Genomic DNA, 19,366 nt, shown 5'->3' on the forward strand with positions numbered 1-19,366 from the left:
TAAAAATAGGTTAAATAAACCATATAAGTTCATACTCTTTGGTTCTTTTGGTAAGAAGTCTCGCTCTCCGTTCCACCCACTACAACTGGCGTCAGAAGTAGCCAAATAGTAAGATGAATCGCTATAATGGAGACGCGAAGAAAAACTCGTACCAGGGCTCCAGTGGAAGAGGAGGACGACTCAACACCACCGGGGTTGGCAGCCCAGGAAGGGGGAGGAGAAGCGACGACGGCCGAGCTGCTCACTGCCCGGCCGCCCGGCGGCTCACCACCGTCGGAGAGGGCGCTTCAGGTGGCTCACTCCCGCCTCGCCCAACTCCTGCACGCGGCGGCATCCATCCTCGACGAAATACATCGCGGGTTATAACCACAACAAATATAATCACAATCACTGCGACCATAATCGCCGTAACCACAAATATAATCATAACCACCAGCTACATAACCACAAGTATAAACACTACTGCCACAAATATAACCATAACCACCACAACCATAACAACCAACATAACCACCACAACAACCACAATGATGCTGATACACTCTCACACCATGTGGGTCCCCTTGTCTCCTTGTGTCTCCCTGTGGGTGAGTGGATGGGTTGGCGAGAGAGTCGGTGGGTTGGCAAGAGAGTCGGTGGGTTGGTGAGAGAGTGGGTGGGTGGCAGAGTGAGTGACCGGTGGCAGAGTGAATGACCGGTGGCAGTGGGTGACCGGTGACTAAGTGGGTGGGTGGCAGTGGGTGACCGGTGACCAAGTGGGTGGGTGGCAGTGGGTGACCGGTGACGAAGTGGGTGAGAGAGTGGGTGGCTGAGTGGGTGGCCGAGTGGGTGGCTGAGTGAATTGGTGAGTGGATGAGTGCCAGAGTGGGTGGGTGAATGGCTGAGTGGGTGGGTGAGAATCAGTATGTTTTTGCTGGAGGAATCCGATGAGCTATGAAGCTCTTTTTCATAGATGCCCAGAGAGTGGCTGAGTGGGTGGCTGAGTGAGTGTCGGTGGGTGTGAGTGGGAATGAAATCTAACCTGCACCTCTGCATTGCAAATCCAGCGAGCTAACGCCCTGCGTGTGGTGGGGTAAAGTGTGGGCATGGCCACTTTGCTCCAACACGTCCGGACCAGCGTGGAAGAGTAGACCAAATACCTCTATATAGCGGCCTCTAGTGGATGCCTTTTCCAGCAGCAGGCGATTCGCATCCACAACAAACCCGTCCCTCCAGGGATAAAAACACACGGCAGTCTGGGAGTGCCTCTCATCAGCTATGGCTCAACACGAGGGCCACTCTGGGGCCGGTTTCCACCGTCAGCGCCTCATCATCAGCAGCAGCAGGGCCGGGCTCTGCTTGAAGCAGCGCCGTGAACTCAGCAGGCGTCTAGGACGTGACGGCTGTGGGCCAGGCGCCTCCTCCTCTGTCTCCCCCCACCACCGCCGCCACTGCTGATGTGTGCACACCGCGCGAGGTTCTCACCTTCAGGCTGAGTCGACGTAGAGGAGGCCCAGCGAGCCGCCGCTTCAGAAGCTTTCGCGAGCCACTGACGGTGGCCGTGAGCGGAAAACCAAATCAGCCGCTCGCCACCCACAATCCACAGCGCGCGCCGCCTCCACTCGCCCCCTGCCTGACTGTAAGTAGCAGCGGGGGGAGGGGGGTGGGCAATGGGGGCGTGAGGGGGGGGGGGTTTGAGGGGGAGCATGGGCGGGGGTTGCCAGGGGGGGCAAGGGGGGTCGCGAGGGGGGGGATGCTTGGGGGGGGGGTTGTGAAGGGGGAGGGGCAGGGGGGGAAAGAGGGAGCATGGGGGAGGAGCTTAGGTGAGGGGGAGGAGCTAATGGCTATTACACCACGCCGCGTCTCGCGCCACGTGCTTCCCCTGGCAGTTTGGCCGTTAGGCGTGGAACCGAGCTGTGGGTGAGTGGTGGCGGTGGTGGTGTGAGTCTTTCTATGTGAGTCTGTGTGTGAGTCTCTCTAAGTGAGTCTCTCTGTGTGAGTCTGTGTACGTGTGTGTGGGTCTGTGTGAGTCTGTGTGTAGCAGTGACCCGGTCTCAAATGAGTACCTGGTGCGATGCGTAAACATCGCCACTGGGGAGACAAAGGCGGTCGGGCGTGGTGCTAACCACCCACCCCTTCGTTTACCGTGCCGGCCTTCATACGTACTGCTTGCTAACAGCACTTGCCCCTACAGCCTGTTAAGGCTCTATGAGGATCGTTGTCTTTGGTGTCTTGTATTAGCAGGAGGAGGAGTGGTGGTGTTAATGTTGGTGGTATTAGTGGTGGTGGTGTTAGTGATGGTGGTGTTAGTGGTGGTGTTTGTGGTCTTAATAATGGTGGTGTTGGTGTTAGTGATGGTGGTGTTAGTGGTGGTGGTTGTTCGAGGTATTGTTGCTGGTGTTAGTGATGGTGGTGTTGGTGGTATTAGTGGTGGTCGTGTTAGTGATGGTGGTATTATTGGTGGTATTATTGGTGGTAGTGTTAGTGGTGGTGGTGTTAGTGGTAGTGGTGTTGGTGGTGGTGGAGTTGATGTTGGTGGTGGTGTTTTTAGGGTTCGTAGTGTTAGTGGTGGTGTTAGGAGTGGTGTTAGTGCTGGTGTTAGTTGTGGTGTTAGTTGAGGGGAGCGGTAGTGTAGCGGTTAACGTGCTGCGCTACAAACCTGGCGACCCGGGTTCGATTTCCGCTCACGGCCAACACCAGCAACGATTATCTGAACCGGTCCTGGGCCTCCCCTAGGTAGACTCAGCCTCAAATGAATACCTGGTACGATGTGTAAACATCGCCGCTAGGGAGACAAAGGCGGCCAGGCGTGGTGTTAGCCACCCACCCCCTCGTGTGCCATGCCGACCTTTATAGGTGCTCGCTAGCAGAAATTGCCCCTACAGTATATTCAGGCTATACGGGGGATCTGTCTTTGTTAGTGGTGGTGGTGTTAGTAGTGGTGTTAGTGGTGGTGCTAGTGGTGGTGTTTGTCGCGGTGTTGCTGGTGTCCGAACAAAGGAGCGACGCTCACAACAACGACCTTTGACCTGGGCGGCTGAAATGTAGCACGTTGGCACAGTCATCTCAGTCAGTCAACTCTTGGCACCTGGGTCTGACCTGTGACCTGTCAGTGAGCCTTCAGCATTTCACGTGGTCTCAAAGTGCACCTGGCCTGGCATTTGCTGCTGCTTAGTGGCAAATGGCGGTCTTTGTTGTTTTTGTTGTGTTTCGTGTTGTGGGTGAGTGGTGAGGTTGTGAGTCTGTGATGATGATGATGTGAGTCCGTGTTGATGATGAGAGTCCGCATTGTGACATGACGCGTGTTTAGACATGAGTATTGTCGCACACCATCGGTTTTGTGTGACCCTCACCTGCGTCTCCCGCTCTCCACGCAGAGACCCGGACCGTGCGAGAAACGCAGTGAGCTCTGAGCACCCTACTCTGCAAGTTGCTGCCATGGAGGTACGTGTGGCTCTTCAACTCGTGTGGTAAAATATGGGTGGACGTGTGTTTTCCCCTCGACTTGTGCCTACCTGTCACCTACCTGTATACCTGGATGTGCTTCTCCTTGTCCGCCTGAGTATGTGTATGTCTATCAGAGTGTGTCTCCGAGATCCTGTTGGTGTGCCTGCCTGTCTACGCGTGAGCATTTACAGCACTATTATCTATCCACTGATGAATGAGAATGCCTTCCTCCCTGAGACCTTGCTACCCCTCAAATGCTGTGATGGAATAATCCGCCAAGCGCCGATTTTGTCGCACCATCTCTCTGGTGGCTCTTCTCTCCGATGTGTTTCCTTCCTTGGCTGCCGCTCCGTTATTATTCTTCACTATCAGCCATTGTTGTCCCTCCTTGCCATGGCTCGTCATGCCCGATCCCCAATCACTCTTTAACAATTTGAACAATCCCTGCGTGTGACCTCAAAATCCACGCATCTTTCATTGTTAATCCAAGCATGGCATCTGATATTGGCCAAATATTCCAATGCTGAGAAACGACAACATCTCGGCAGGACCCTCCTGATTGTGGAGCCCAGGATCTCAGAGATGCTGGCTCAGTGCTCGCCTTCTGCACTTGCTCCAACATCTTAATCAAGCCTATGTGGTGGACCTTTGTCTTTGTGTGTGTGTAGATGAGCCGAGCTGGAGAGGCTCGGAGTAACGACACGTCTTGCACCACGTGGAGTGCGCTGTCCTCAGACGGCACCGGCTCCATCTGTAGCAAATCGCCGAAAGGTAAGAACAGTAATGAGGGACGTCACAGTGGCCACGGTAAATAGTGGGACATCATGATGGCCATGTTGCATGGGGGACGTCACAGTGCCTTTGGTGTATGAGAGATTTTATGGTGATTGTATGGGTGATATCAAGATAGCAATGCTACATGGGGGACTTAATGGTAATCATGTTTTGATTTAAAGCTTTCGTGGCTGCAGGGATTCATATTCTTGGTTCTTTCGGTAAAATCACGTAGAAGGGCAACAATAAAATTATAAAAATATAAAACAATAAAAATCTCACGACGTTTCGACTGCAACACAAGTAATCATCATCAGGTGTGAAAACCACAGCAAGAACCACAGCAAGAAAAATTGAAATTTTCTTGCTGTGGTTTTCACACCTGATGATGATTGCTTGTGTTGCAGTCGAAACGTCGTGAGAATTGTATTATTTTATTATTTTATTGTTTCCCTTCTACGTGACTTTACCGAAAGAACCAAGAATATGGTAATCATGTTGCATTAGAGACTGCATCATGGTTGCCATGTTACATGGGGGACTTCATGGTGGCCATGTTGCATGGGGATAATTATCTGTGCTCTGGCCTCAGTACTGAAACAACATCAAACGCTTTCAGAATTGCTTCTGCGGCCATCTTGAATGCTCTTCCAATATTAGGAAACCACTGAAGCTATCCGCGTTTAAATCATCAAGTTTGACAACTAATATCTATACTCATTCGCTCTTTCGGTAATGTCACCTAGGTAGAAATAAAATAAAACAAATCACGACGTTTCTATCGCAACACAATCAATCTTCATCAGGTGGAACAACCACAGCAATAATAAAATGCTGAAGTAGGTGAGAGAGCTGCTGTGGCAAGAGGTTATCGGTAAGAAAGGGGGGAGGAGCAAGCGGGGGAGAGAGAGGGGAGCTGCGTGAGCGCTAGGGGGAGAAGAAGTGAGGCTGGGGGGGGATGTAGGCGGAGGTAGAAGTGGTAAGCTGAGTATGGGACATGGTGGGAAAGTAAATCTGAAAAATCTACTAGTACCTGGCGCGTGTGATGGAAACAACCACAACCAGTTAAGGCTTTACCTAGTTAAAAACATCCATCGAATGATTGCTCAATTTGTATCCATCTTCTCGGTTGAAGTTATGTCTATGTTTGTATATCTGGATGGCTTCATGAAAAAACCTTTGATAGTTACCTGAAGGTTTGCAGAGTACCTTGGTCTCGGAAAAAAACAATATCACGCGAGCCCACAGCGTTATAACAATGGTCAGACACGGCAGAGGTATTGGTTCTGCGATGTTTCAGATCTGCCTTGTGTTCGCTAACACGGTCCGCGACATGTCAATTCGTTTTCCCAATGTAACTGCTACCGCAGGTACAACTCAGTTTGTCGACTCCAGGATATTGCATGTCAGGATGGGATTAGATCACGGATTTTGTGTACTGTATTGAATCGGACTTGGATCTTGTGTTTGTTTAAGATTTTGGAAATATTTTTGGTAACACCTGCTATGTATGGTAAAGTGATGGTCTTGATAGGCGTCTCAGTGGATTGTTTCTACATGGTTGGAGAAACAGCTTTGCGAATAATGCTGTCCCAGTACCCATTCATCTTAAGAGTCTGGTGTACGTGTTCCAGTTCACTGGCTTGGTGGTGTTGGTTGCAAATGCAGTGGCCCTATGGTGTAGTGGTTTGATGAGGGAATTCTTCTGCGCCGGATGGTGGTGGGAATTAGGTTTTAGATAGGTCTCTTCTCAAACAAAACATCCAGGAATTAGTAGCTTACCATCATTCTCCACTTCCATGGTGAATTTGATGGATGGGTGTATGGAATTTATGTTGTTGAGAAATTGATTCAATGTTGGCAGGCCATGTGGCCAAATGACGAAAGTGTGATCTACGTATCTCTTCCACAAGGAAGGACGTTGGGTGCATGTCTGGATGACATCAGTTTCAAATTTCTCCATGAAAACATTCGCTATCACTGGTGATAAGGGGGGACCCATGTGGGTACCTTCATTTTGTTTGTAGAAAGTACCATTCCTGGTGAAGTAAGTGCTGGTTCAGCGTTTCTACTGCTGCATGCATTTTTTTTCCGCCTGAGGACGACCGCTTGTGTTGCGATCGAAACGTCGTCATTTATTTTATTTTATCCATATGTGACTTTACCGAAAAAAACAAAGAGGAAGTGTTAGTAAGGCAGTTCCTAACCAAAGTTGGTACATCAGCATTCAGTCCATGTTGGACCAAGTCTTCAATTATTGCTAAGGTGTCAGGTACAGGAACCTTGGTGAACAGAAAGACTACATCAAAGCTGACGAGCAAATCATCTGGGGACAGTGAAATGCCTTTGATTAGAGAGATAAAGTGAGCTGAGTTTCATACTGCTGAGGTAGTCTTGCCCGTGAATGGAAGCAAGGTCTCAGACAGAAATTGGGCCAGTTTGTAGGGAGGTGAGTTGATAGTGGAAACGATGGGTCGAAGTGGAGTATCTTCTTTATGGATTTTTGGAAGACCATATAATCTGGGTGGTCTATTAGCAGAAGGTTTTAGGGAGAACTGCTTGAATGGTTCGATTAGAGAAGTCGAATTGGTAATGATATTGTTTGTTTTTAAAGCCAGGCAGTTGGTCGGATCTTTGTTGATTTTGGTGTAATTGCTATCATTAAGAAGGTCCTGGATTATGTTGCTGAATGTGGTTTTATCCATGACGACAGTAGCATTGCCCTTGTTGGCTGAGAGGATGACTTTGTCCTCTCTATTTTTTAATTTGGTGAGTTCAGAGCGCTCGTCCTTGCTGATGTTATTAATAGGATTCTTAGCATTTTTAAAGATGGTGGCAATTTTAAATCTTGCCACGTCTGTCGGGATGTGTCCCAAGCCTTTGAGGGCTACATCTACCTGGGTTTTTATATCATCCACTGGGATGTGTTTGAGGGTGACAGCAAAATTCAGCCCTCTAGCTAGTACCGATTTTAGGCTATCGGAGATTGTGCTGTTACTCTGATTAATAGCAGTCTTTTTTATGTGTGGATCTGGTTTCTTTTTTGACAAGTTATTGAATTTAGCAATAAGGTTAACCTTGCATTTGGAAGACATTGTTGTGGCAGAAGAAGCAGTCATGTTATCTACAAGGTTCCAATCAGATGCGGACATTTCATCTGTTAATGTTAAGTGTGATTGTAGGAGACATTTGTCTAAATTATCAAGTTCAAGCCGGAGTAGTCTTATCCTCTCTGAGATTAGAGAAAGGCTAGCTCTGAATAAGATCCGTTTAGAGTTGGGTTAAGTGACAGAAGCAGATGTGAGTTTAAATGTGGTCGGTATTATCTTGTTGTCGCGGCATCTCTTCAGAAAGGTGAGTGACTCGATCATGTGAGCCTTCTTGTCTCGCAGTCTGTTAATGGTTCTAACAGATGTGTGGAACCTATTTGCGTGGTTAGTTTATTAACCTTCCCCCACACTGTTGATTAGCACCATTGGCTACATGCGGTGCAAAATAATTTCAACATACATAGATGGGATTGGCAAAAACATCCCAATCCTGAAATATTTACTCTATAAATTGCTCAAAATTTAGGTTCACACACCTGTTGTTGTTATTCTCCTCGTGCCTACAGAAATCCTGGCTCACTTTGGCCCTCACTTGACCGACCGCGAAAAGCTGGAGCTCGCAGCCATGCAAGAAGTGTGGTACTTTGCGCTCGACAACAAACCCAAGGGATGCAACAGGCATGGATATGATGACGACGAACGTAATTACATTCTGGTGAGGCTCACCACAAAACTACAGCCTTGGGGGCGGTCACAGGGCCCAGAGATAGCGGGGTTTGTGGCTTCTTATTATTGCACCTGAATTACCAACCAGGGCACACACCAACGCGCTTCAAAATCAGAATGTTTAATCCCGAGTAAAGCCCTTTTAGATAAGAAGCAATTTTTCAAGGGAATCTTCGCCAGCAGACAGTATCAAAGCATTCGACAATTACACCCACTCACACACTTACTCACCCACCCCCAGACGCACTCACTTGCTGACTCACTCACTCATTCACCCACTCAATCACTCACCGACCCACTCGCCCACTCACCAATGCACTCACCCGCACACATCTGAATCAGAAGTTTATTTCCCGAGTAAAGCCCATTGAGCTCAGAAGCTCTTTTTAAGGGTGACTCAGCCAGCAGACATCTGAGCATTCCAAATTATGGTTAAAATAACTTCATAATTCCAAGCAAATGTTTTTGTTAAAATTACATTCTCACTTCTTAAACGTTGTGATTTTAACAATAGTCAGTTTAAATGATTGTACCTTTTGTTCAGTTCCGACATGATCACCTCCACTACCGCTATGAGGTGCTCAAGATGATTGGGGAAGGAGGTCAAGGCCAGGTGATCCAGTGCCTTGACCACAAGAGGAACACCCTGGTAGCTGTAAAGATCCTGGTGTCACCGTCGAGGTAAGACTTCAGAGACGTGCCATCACGAGGCCGACGTTGTTAAGTCCATTGCCATGCAATGCGGTGGTGACACTCATGCTTCACAGCGAGAAGGGGGGCCTTGGTTCGGCTCCTGACTCGGGCACCATCGTGTGTGGAGTGTGTACCTTCTACCCCTGTTCTGCATCGGTTCCTTCTAGGTACTCTGGTTTTTCGTCTCTAAAGCTTAAAATACATACACACACAGTGTGAACTGGTATCGGCCAAAACATCCCATTGCTACAAGATTACCTCCACATTACAGTAAGTCATCATTTAATGCTGTAGATACATTCATGAAAAGTTCCGCGTTAAGCGAAAAAGCATTGAGCGAAAAGAATCTCTCCATAAATAATGTAACAATAAAGTTTGGCGAGATGCAATGTATGCATACACTGTGAGATGATGAGACCAATAACTGAGGCTATGCTATAGTAATAGGTTTTACCCTTTTAACTGGCACAAAAACTGACACCTTCTTTGGTTCTTTCGGTAATGTCACGTAGAATGAGAATAAAATAATAAAATAATACAATAAAATTCTCACGACGTTTCGGCCACAATGCAAGCGGCCGTCTTCAGGTGAAAGTTACAGACCTGTCGGGACGACAGAGCTCAACACACCCGAGACGGCTTTTCTTAGAGCTTAGTCTCCACTGGTGTTGGACCAGAAGAGTGGAGACTAGGCTCTAAGAAAAGCCGTCTCGGGTGTGGACCAATCAAATTCAAGGACAGTGCATATTATTATCAGAGTTGTCTCTTTTGTTTGCATTTTGACTGCTTGTGTTGTGGTTATTGCAAACATGATGCCTTGAATAAAGGTGTCAGTTTTTGTGCCAGTTAAAAGGGTAAAACCTATTACTATATCTTGTTACTGGCAAAGGAGGTCTCATAATGAGGCTATGCTGTCACGTTACTTTTATCATTCCGAGTACTGTATCATACCGCTCAACAGTGCAGCTCAAAAAAGTATTTTGTTGTCGACTACTCACAAACCACGTCATGATGGGCTTATTCCGTGTTATAATGGGTGCGTATCTTGTTAGAATGTGCGTGTTCCATGTTGTAATGGTCGCGTTTCTTGTTACAACGGACACATTCTGCATTGTGTAAAAAGTGTTGAAGAACCACGTTATAACGAAAACGCGTTGTTTTAACGGGCGTTTGCATTTAGTTTTCCCGAATGACCAATCCGATTTGAATGGCTCTTCACCTTCAAATCCTATTGGGTACCCTACGCCAGCTCCTGCGCCCCGTATGGTACCAATGAGAGTCGAGAACGCTACTCTAGCTCACAATGCCGTTAGACCTGGTGAAAGTATATTTAATTATTAATTCTGAATAGCATTTGCCTCTGGGTGTCCCTTAAGCAAGTGTAAGTTATTAATTTGTGGACTTCCTCTGCGCAGCTCCAAGGAAGAAACATTGCAGAGGATGGAGCTCCAGATAGCTCTGGAACTTCAGAGTGAGGACAGCAATGAAGATTACAACGTCATCAAAGTCCTAAACAGCTTTGATTTCAGGGGACACCACTGCCTTGTCCTGGAGCTGTTGAAGTATGTACCACGTGTTCCATCTCCCCCTCCCTCCGCTAATAGCGTGGTTAACTGATTAACTAAACAAACTTTTTTGTTTTTGTGGGAAAGTCCACTGACCTATTAGTTATTTTTTTGTAAGCGACCTGCCCACAAATGATAGCTTAACAAAGTAACTTATCACGTGGAAATGTATAGCAGCCAAATACTATGAATGCATGTCGATTCGAAATGTGGAGGGGAAAACCAGAGGACCTACAGAATAATCCACATGATCACAGGGAGAACATGCAAACTCCAAATGTACATGCGTCAGGTTCGGGATCAAACCCCACGACCTTACCAGGCGGAGTTGTTATCTTCTCCCCATGGATAACCCTCTACCACCTGGCAAAAATGCCAATGAAATCAAGTTGTCAAGTGGGCAAATGAGCCAACTAATTTGGTTCATCGACAAACCAACGACCTGAACCTACACTGAACTATGACTCTGAATATTGGTCGTGAACATGCACGAACAATATTAAGATTGTTGTTAGCAGAATCAGCACAGCATTTAAGGAGATGACACTGACACTGTGTTGGTGTTGTTTCTGCTTTTGTCTCTCTCACAGGGAGAGCCTTTATGATGTGATGAGAGAATCGGGGTTCCGGTTGGACATGGAAATGGTGAAAAGTTATACCAGGGGAATCCTCATGTTCCTGTCCCACATCTCTTCCAGGAACATAGTTCACGCGGACATCAAGCCAGTGAGTGGACACAGCATTCAGTATGATTTTGTTGCAGAGGCGTATTGTTAGTAGGGAATCGTTCCACGGAGAAAACCGGCCACATTAGTCACAAGGTCTATGCGTTCGCTGTTTCCATCTAACTGGAAGGAGGCAGGGTCATTGTACCCCTGGTGAAGATAATGCGGTATGAATTAAACTGTAGTGTAGAGTCGTGTCGGTATTGGGGACTCACCATAGACAAAACCGGCAACGTTGATCACAGCGTTGCCCCAGTCCTTCGGAGACAGAAACTGGAGCAAATAAAGACTATTTCCTAAGTGTGCCAAACGTGTATTTTGACCTGACAGCTGCCCGTTGTCGGCTTCCACACTGCGAATGGAAAACTTCCGAAGACAAACGCGCGGTGGATAGCGTCATGGAATACGCGAGCTCTCATGTGTAGCTTTTGGTCCGTAACCCGTTAAAGGGCACTCTTGCAGCTGTGAGCTCAATGCACTCTCCTGTCAGAGGAACCATGATCAGTTGTCAATAGAGCTGCCCTCCTTTACTTCGATGGTCCCTTAGAGTGCTTTGAACATGAGCCTCAAATCAAATCTCTTTTCTAGATGCAATTGAAAGGGGCAACCCCCAGTAATAGCTGTCAACAAACATCAAATGTTGCACTTGACTGACGCTCGTTGACGGCACTACGCCTCGTCTAGTTCCCCTGTTTAGCGTAGGTGGTGGTACGTGATCGTTCCACTGCTGGCTGAATGTTATCGGCATAACCTCTGCATTTGAATTCATTCTGCCCCTTCTCCTGCAGGAAAATGTTCTCATCAAGGACACCGTGACCGGCACTGTGAGGGTCACGGACTTTGGCACGAGCTTTTTTGTGGAAAGTCAACGTGAGTGACCTCTCCTGGGTGTGTGAGCGTCTGCGTGTGGGTGTTTGTCTGATTGTGGATATGTGTGAGTATCTGCATCTCTGTACATGTGACTGTTCATGTGTGTGATGAAGATGCTGTTTAAGAAACAGTGAGTACACAAACACATATATGTGTTGTTCTTGTGATTGGTGTGCAGCTATGAATGTTGGTGGGACTCTGGAATACTCGGCTCCGGAGCTGCACTTGGGCTACAGCTTGACCTGTGGCGTAGACATGTGGGCACTGGGTTGCACGGTGGCGGAGTTGGCGACGGGCAGGCAATTATTTCAGTCCGACAGTGACAAAGATTACCTCCCGCGCTGCATTGAGGTATTTCCCACTGGGCGTCCATCCGCTCGTGATGCCCCTCTCTTTCCTTGGAGTCGTGGGTTTTGGGGGTGGCAGGAGGGGACGTGGCCACTTAGTGATCTGGCGAATAGCGGCCGTCGTATGTTGTGTATGAGTGTACACGTGTCCATCTTGTACGTGTGAGGGGAGCAGTAGTGTAGCGGTTAGCATGCTGCGCTCATGGCCCACACTAGTGATGATTATCTGAACCGGTCCTGGGCCTCCCTTAGTTAGACTCAGCCTTAAATGAGTACCTAGTGCAGTGTGTAAAATACCTGGGTCAATGTGGCCCACCACCCCCTGTCTCTGTGTGCCATAATGCTTGCCCTCAACAAGCGCTGCTGCTGTTGTTACGCTATACTAACATCACTTGCCCCTACAGTCAGCCGAGGATACACAGGTGACCTTTGTCTTTGTCTCAACCATGTGCAGATTCTGGGAATGCCTCCACGATACATGGTGAATTCAGCTCCCGACAGAAGGCAGTTTTTTGGTGAGTTAAAGGGTGGTGCGAGTGACGGACCGGATTCAGTTTTAAGAAGAGGCCTGCGGCTGTTGTTATTTTTTTGGTGGGAGGGGGGGGGGGAATGGCCTCTTTTTATTTTAAATTCCTTTGGTGAGTGGGTGGGTAAGTCGGTGTGTGGGCAAGTAGGTTGTAGGGTAAGTGGGCGAATTGGTCAGTGGTTAAGCGGGTGGGCGGGTGAGTGGGGGGGGGGGGTGGTTCGGTGATTGGGTAGGTGGGTAGGTGAGTGAGTGATTGTGTAGGTGGAAGAGTGGGTGGGTGGGTGAGTAGGTTGATGGATGGGTCGGTAAGTGGGTAAGTAGGTGACGTGGTGGTTGGTGACTGCATCTGTCCCGCTGTGCATGGCTCCCGCAGACCGTCAAGGGAAGATGTTGTGCCCAGGCAAGAAAAGGGTACCGGGGAGCTTCCCACTTGAAAGTGTGCTCAAAAGCCACGACCCGGCGTTTGTGGAATTCGTCAGCTTCTGTCTGCGGTAAGACACACCCACCACCCCCTCCCAATGAGGATCCCCCCCCCTCCAATTGATCGGCGATCACTCTCCACCGATCACCAGGAAAATGTGGAGCTGAGTGGGACTGCCGATGTGCAGTACCACCGGTGTCAAGATCGACCTCTGTGGAGGATGGGGAGGTCCGTGCAAGATGCTGCTGGCCAATGCGATGCTCGGGGCATTTTTAGTCTACTGGGCATCAGAGGATTGCCACTGTTCCTGCTGCTTCCGCTGCTGCCGTGCATTCCTAACCTTGTAGGAGAAGGGAAGCAACTTCAATGCTCTCACCACGCTTCTCTCACTACGTGTGGCGCGTGTGTCTCCCACGCGTCTCTCAACAGATGGGTTCCGGATTCTCGTATGACGCCAGCGCAGGCGCTGGATCACAGCTGGCTCCGGACCGCGGCCACCAGCACCACCAGCAATGCCACCACCACTGCTACTCCTGGCCGTGTCCAGTGCTTTGGAGCTGCTGAACGACGGTAACCCACATTCTGCTGACCAATTTTCAAGGCAGTCCATAGAGAGGTGTGGGGCCCAGGGCAAGTCACAACTCCCACATGGAGAAAGTGGCCCAAGTATGGGCATCAAACCCAGGTCCCTCTTTGGCTGTGAGTTCCAGCCCTGCCGCCCACAAACTAACACACGGAGAGTTCAAATCTCACCTGTACATTCGGTTATATACGGATGTATTTTTATAATTGCTTTCTGGGTGAGGACAAATAATGAAGTGGCCATATCTTTGCCATGTAGGTAACCCTTCATCCACTGTGACATCGCCAGCTCCCCCCCTCCCCCCCGATGGTGGGGGAGGGGATGGCTGCGATCCCTGCTGTAGCAGTAAGTTGGAACAATGTCGTGCGCATCTCTTCACAGAGCGGAGCCGGCGCTGCCCCCATTCTCTTTGCTCGCCTGGGCCTCTGATTGGAGGCTGAAGGTTGTGGAGGAAGAGGAAACCCAGGTGGAGGAGCTGGTGTTGCAGGAGGAAGAGACCCTGGTGGAGGAGCTGGTGGTGCAAGAGGAGGAGACTCTGGTGGAAGAGCTGGTGGTGCAGGAGGAGGAGACCTTGGTTGAGGAGCTGGTTTTGCAGGAGGAGGAGGCCTTGGTGGAGGAGCTGGTGGTGCAGGAGGAGGAGACTCTGGTGGAGGAGCTGGTGGTGCAGGAGGAGGAGACCTTGGTGGAGGAGCTGGTTTTGCAGGAGGAGGAGACCTTGGTGGAGGAGCTGGTGGTGCAGGAGGAGGACACCCTGGTGGAGGAGATCGTTGTGGAAGAGATGGTGGTGGAGGAGAAGGAGAAAACAAGGAAAGAGGATCAAGTGATGGTGATGCAGGAGAAGAGGAAGCCAGGGGGCCTGGCCCGCATGGGGAGAGTCATCCGCTCACTCCTCCGACGCGTGCTGCTGTGTGGTGGCCGGTCCACCGCACAGTAGAGATGGTGGTGGTCGTTGATCGGTCTGATCCATGACCACTATCACCACACCTACCACACACACCCTGCACCCACCCACCCCGTGACACCCACCACACTCCACACACACCCTGCACCCACCCACCCCGTGACACCCACCATCCACCACACTCCACACACACACCCTGCACCCACCCACCCCATGACACCCGCCACACTCCACACACACCCTGCACCTACCCACACTGTGACACCCACCACCCACCACACTCCACACACACCCTGCACCCACCCACCCCGTGACACCCACCATCCACCACACTCCACACACACACCCTGCACCCACCCACCCCGTGACACCTGCCACCCACCACACTCCACACACACACCCTGCACCCACCCACCCCGTGGCACCAACCACCCATCACACACCACACACACCCTGCACCCATCCACCCCGTGACACCCACCATCCACCACATTCCACACACACCCTGCACCCACCCACCCCGTGACACCCATCACCCACCACACACCCTGCACCCACCCACCCCGTGACACCCACCACACTCCACACACCCTGCACCCACCCACGCCGTGACACCCACCACACACCACACTCCACACACCCTGCACCCACCCACCCCGTGACACCCACCACACTCCACACACCACACACCCTGCACCCACCCACCCCGTGGCACCAACCACCCATCACACACCACTCACACCCTGCACCCATCCACCCCGTGACACCCACCATCCACCACATTCCACACACACCCTGCACCCACCCACCCCGTGACACCCATCACCCACCACACACCCTGCACCCACCCACCCCGTGACACCCACCACACTCCACACACCACACACCCTGCAACCACCCACCCCGTGACACCCACCACACACCACACACCCTGCACCCACCCACCCCCTTGACACCCACCACCCACCACAATCCACTCACACCCTGCACCCACCCACCCTGTGACACCCAACACACTCCACACACCCTGCAACCACCCACCCCGTGGCACCCATCACCCACCACACACCCTGTACCCACCCACCCCATGACACCCACCACCCACCACACTCCACACACACCCTGCACCCACCCACCCCGTGACACCCATCACCCACCACATACCCTGCACCCACCCACCCCGTGACACGCACCACCCACCACACTCCACACACCCTGCACCCACTCACCCTGTGACACCAACCACACTCCACACACACCCTGCACCCACCCCGTGACACCCACCAGCCACCACACTCCACACACCCCCTGCACCCACCCACTCCGTGACACCCACCACCCACCACACTCCACACACACCCTGCACCCACCTACCCCGTGACAACCACCACACACCACACTCCACACAAAGGGTTAAGGGTTTTGAGGGTTACGTGTTTAAAGGATTATGGGTGGAGAGATCTAGGGGTTTATAGAATTATGGTTTTAACAGTAAAGGGGTATAGAGTGTTAGGGGGTTTGGGATTTTTTGTTGTATTTGGGTTATGGTTTCAAAAGGTGAGGAGTTTAGATGGATAGGGTTTTATGGGTAAATCGGTTTAAAGGGTTAGGGATTTAGAGGATTATAAGTTAAGGGTTTAGAGGTTTACAGGGTGATGGGTTTAGGGGTTTAGAGGGTTAGGTATTTAGAGGGTGTGTGGTTTAGAGGTTTAGGGGTTTAGAGGCTGAGGGTTTTAAGGGTAAAATGTTTTAGAGGTTTAGCGGTTTAGAGGGTGATTAGCTTAGAGGGTTAGGGTTTTAGAGGGGTACAGTTTAGAAGGTTATGGGTTTATAGGGTTATAATTGTAAGGAGTTTGGTGTCCTGAGGTTTAGACGGTTTATGGGTTTCGATTGTTAAAGGGTTAGTGGTTTAGAGGGCTTGGAGTTTATAAGGTTACGTGTTAAGGGTTTAGAGGTTTTGGGGTTTTTTAGGGGATAAGCGTCTTAGATGTTTTGGGGGTTTCTAGGCTTATGGTGTTTAGGGGTTGAGCGTTTTAGGGGTTGAGGATTTTAAGGGTTAGGGGTTTAGAGGGTTGGTGTTTAGAGGGTTAGGGGTGCAGAGATCTAGGGCTTTTGAGAATTCGGATTTTAACGGTAAAGGGGTTTAGAGTGTTAGGGGGTTTGGGGTTTCAGGGTATTTGGGTTCTGGTTTCAAAGGGTGAGGAGTTTAGAAAGGATTTGATTTAATGGGTAAAGGCGTTTAGAGGGTTAGGGATTTAGAGGATTATAAGTTGAGCCGTTTAGAGGTTTGCAGGGTTAGGGGTTTAGAGGTTTAGGGGGTTAGAGGGTGAAGGTTTTAAGGATAAAGGGGTTTAGAGTGTTATGGGTTTTGAGAAGTAGCTGTTTAATGGGTTTATGGGTTTCGATTGTTATAGGTTAAGTGGTTTAGAGGGTTAGGAGCTTAGAAGTTTCGGGGTGTTTCGGGGATAAGGGGTTTCGTGGTTTATAGACTTCGAGGGTTTAGGGGTTGAGAGTGTTAGCGCTTGAGGGGATTCAAGGGTTAGGGGTTTAGATGCTTAGGGTTTTAAGGTTAAAGGGCTTTATAGTGTTAGATGTTTAGAGGATTGGGCTATTAGTGGTGTAGGAGTTTAGAGGGTGAGGGGTTTAGCAGGTTAGGTGCCGAGAGGGTTACGGTTTTAGGGGTTGCGGAGTTTAGAGGGTTTGGGGTTTAGACAGTTAGAGTTTTGGGGGTTTATGGGTGGGGTTTTCGAGGGAGAGGTTTTTAGACAGTTAGGGTTTTAAGGGTAAGGTCGTTTAGAGGATTAGGTGTTTAGGATGTTAGAGTTTAGAAGATTTTGGGGTTAGAGGGTTGGGGGTTTAGAGAGTTAGGTGTTTAGACATGTATGGGTTTCGATTGTTAGAAGTTGAATGGTTTAGATGGTTAGGAGTTGAGGAGGTTATAATTGTATGTGTTTAGGGGTTTAGAGGTATGGGGGTTTTGAGGGTTAGGGGTTTATAGGGTAATGGGGTTTAGCGGTTTAGAGGGTTATGGGTTTTGGGATTTGGGAGTTTAGAGGGTTTAACACCAAGACTTTGACAACTAATATTATCCATACTAAACGTGTTTTGGATTTCTCTCCAACACTTAATGGCACTTTTTTATTGTCATGACAAACTTTACTAATTGGCTGTGTCGGGTGGTGTCTGGTTTAACGACACATTTATATTTACACGATCTAACCCGAAAATATATTTATTATGGGTTTAGAGGGTTAGGGGCTTAGAGTGTTATGTGTTTAGAGGGTTAGCGTTTTAGGGGTATAGGTGTTTTAAGGGTTAGGTGTCTTGAGGGTTAGTTCTTTAGAGGGTATGGGTGTTAAATGTAGATTTGAAGTTTTCGTGACTGCAGGGATCCATACTCTTTGGTTCTTTCGGTAAAGTCACATAGGTAGAAATAAAATAAAACAAATCGCGACGTTTTGATCGCAACACAAGCGATCTTCATCAGGTGGGACAACCACAGCAAGAAATGCTGAAGTCGGCGGGAGAGCTGCCATGGCAAGAGGTTATATAGTTTAGAGAGGGGGGAAGAGGCAAGGGGACAGAGAGAAAAGGGGGGGGGGGTGTGGGGTAGGAAGAGGGGGGGGCACGTAAGCGCTAGAGGAAGAGGACGTTGGGCTGGTGGGGGGACATGGGCGGGGCAGCAGTAAAACCGGCAGGTAATGATGGAAACAACACAAGTTAAGGCATTACCTGGTTGATAACATCCTTCCAGTGATTGTTTAATTTGTATCCATCTTCTCGGTTGAAGTTTTGTCTATACCCTGGAGTCTACAAACTGAGTTGTAACTTCGGCCGCAGTTACGTTGGAGAAATAAAACCGTGTTTGCGAACACAAGGCGGATCTGAAACATGGCAAACCAATACCTCTGCCGTAGTGGCCATTGTTATAACGCTGTGGGCTCGCATGATATTGTTATTTTCGGAGGCCAAGGACAAAACTTCAATCGAGAAGATGGATACAAATTAAACAATCACTGGAAGGATGTTATCAACCAGGTAATGCCTTAACTTGTGTTGTTGTTTCCATCATTACCTGCCGATTACTGCTAGCCCCGCCCACGTCCCCCCACCCCAGCCTCACGTCCTCTTCCCCTAGCGCTCACGCGGCCCCCCTTCCTCTCCCTACCCCACACCCTCCCCTCTCTCTCTCCCCCCTTGCCTCCTCCCCCATCTCATACCTGTATAACCTCTTGCCACGGCAGCTCTCCCGCCGACTTCAGCATTTTCTTGCTGTGGTTGTCCCACCTGAAAATATCACTTATGTTGCGATCGAAACGTCGTGATTTGTTTAATTTTATTTAATTTATACCTACGTGACTTTACCGAAAGAACCAAAGAGTATGGATTCCTGCAGTCACGAAAGCTTCAAATAAAGATTAAAATAGTTTAGTTTAATTTGTTTATTTTTGAACAGTTTGTCTTTCCTGTCATTTTTTGTATTTTTTTTAGTTATGTTCTGACCTGCCCGATTGGACAGCTGTGAAAACAGATCTTTGTAGCTCATCGATTTCATCCAGTGTAAATAAATATTCAGATTTAAATTTTATTGACCTCTGTGCGAGTCTATGGATTTCTGAGTTTGTGGGCCTCTGTGAGTGTATGGGTCTCTGTCTGAGTCTATGGATCCCTGTGTCAGTATATAGGGTCGCCGTATGAGTCTGAGTGTCTGAAGGAATGTATGGGTCTCTGTTGGAGTCTATGGGTTTCTGGTTCTGGG

This window comes from Petromyzon marinus, chromosome 22 (genome assembly GCF_048934315.1).
Source record: "Petromyzon marinus isolate PM22_M1 ecotype Great Lakes invasive population chromosome 22, UKy_Petmar_22M1.pri1.0, whole genome shotgun sequence".
Taxonomy (NCBI): Eukaryota; Metazoa; Chordata; class Hyperoartia; order Petromyzontiformes; family Petromyzontidae; genus Petromyzon; species Petromyzon marinus.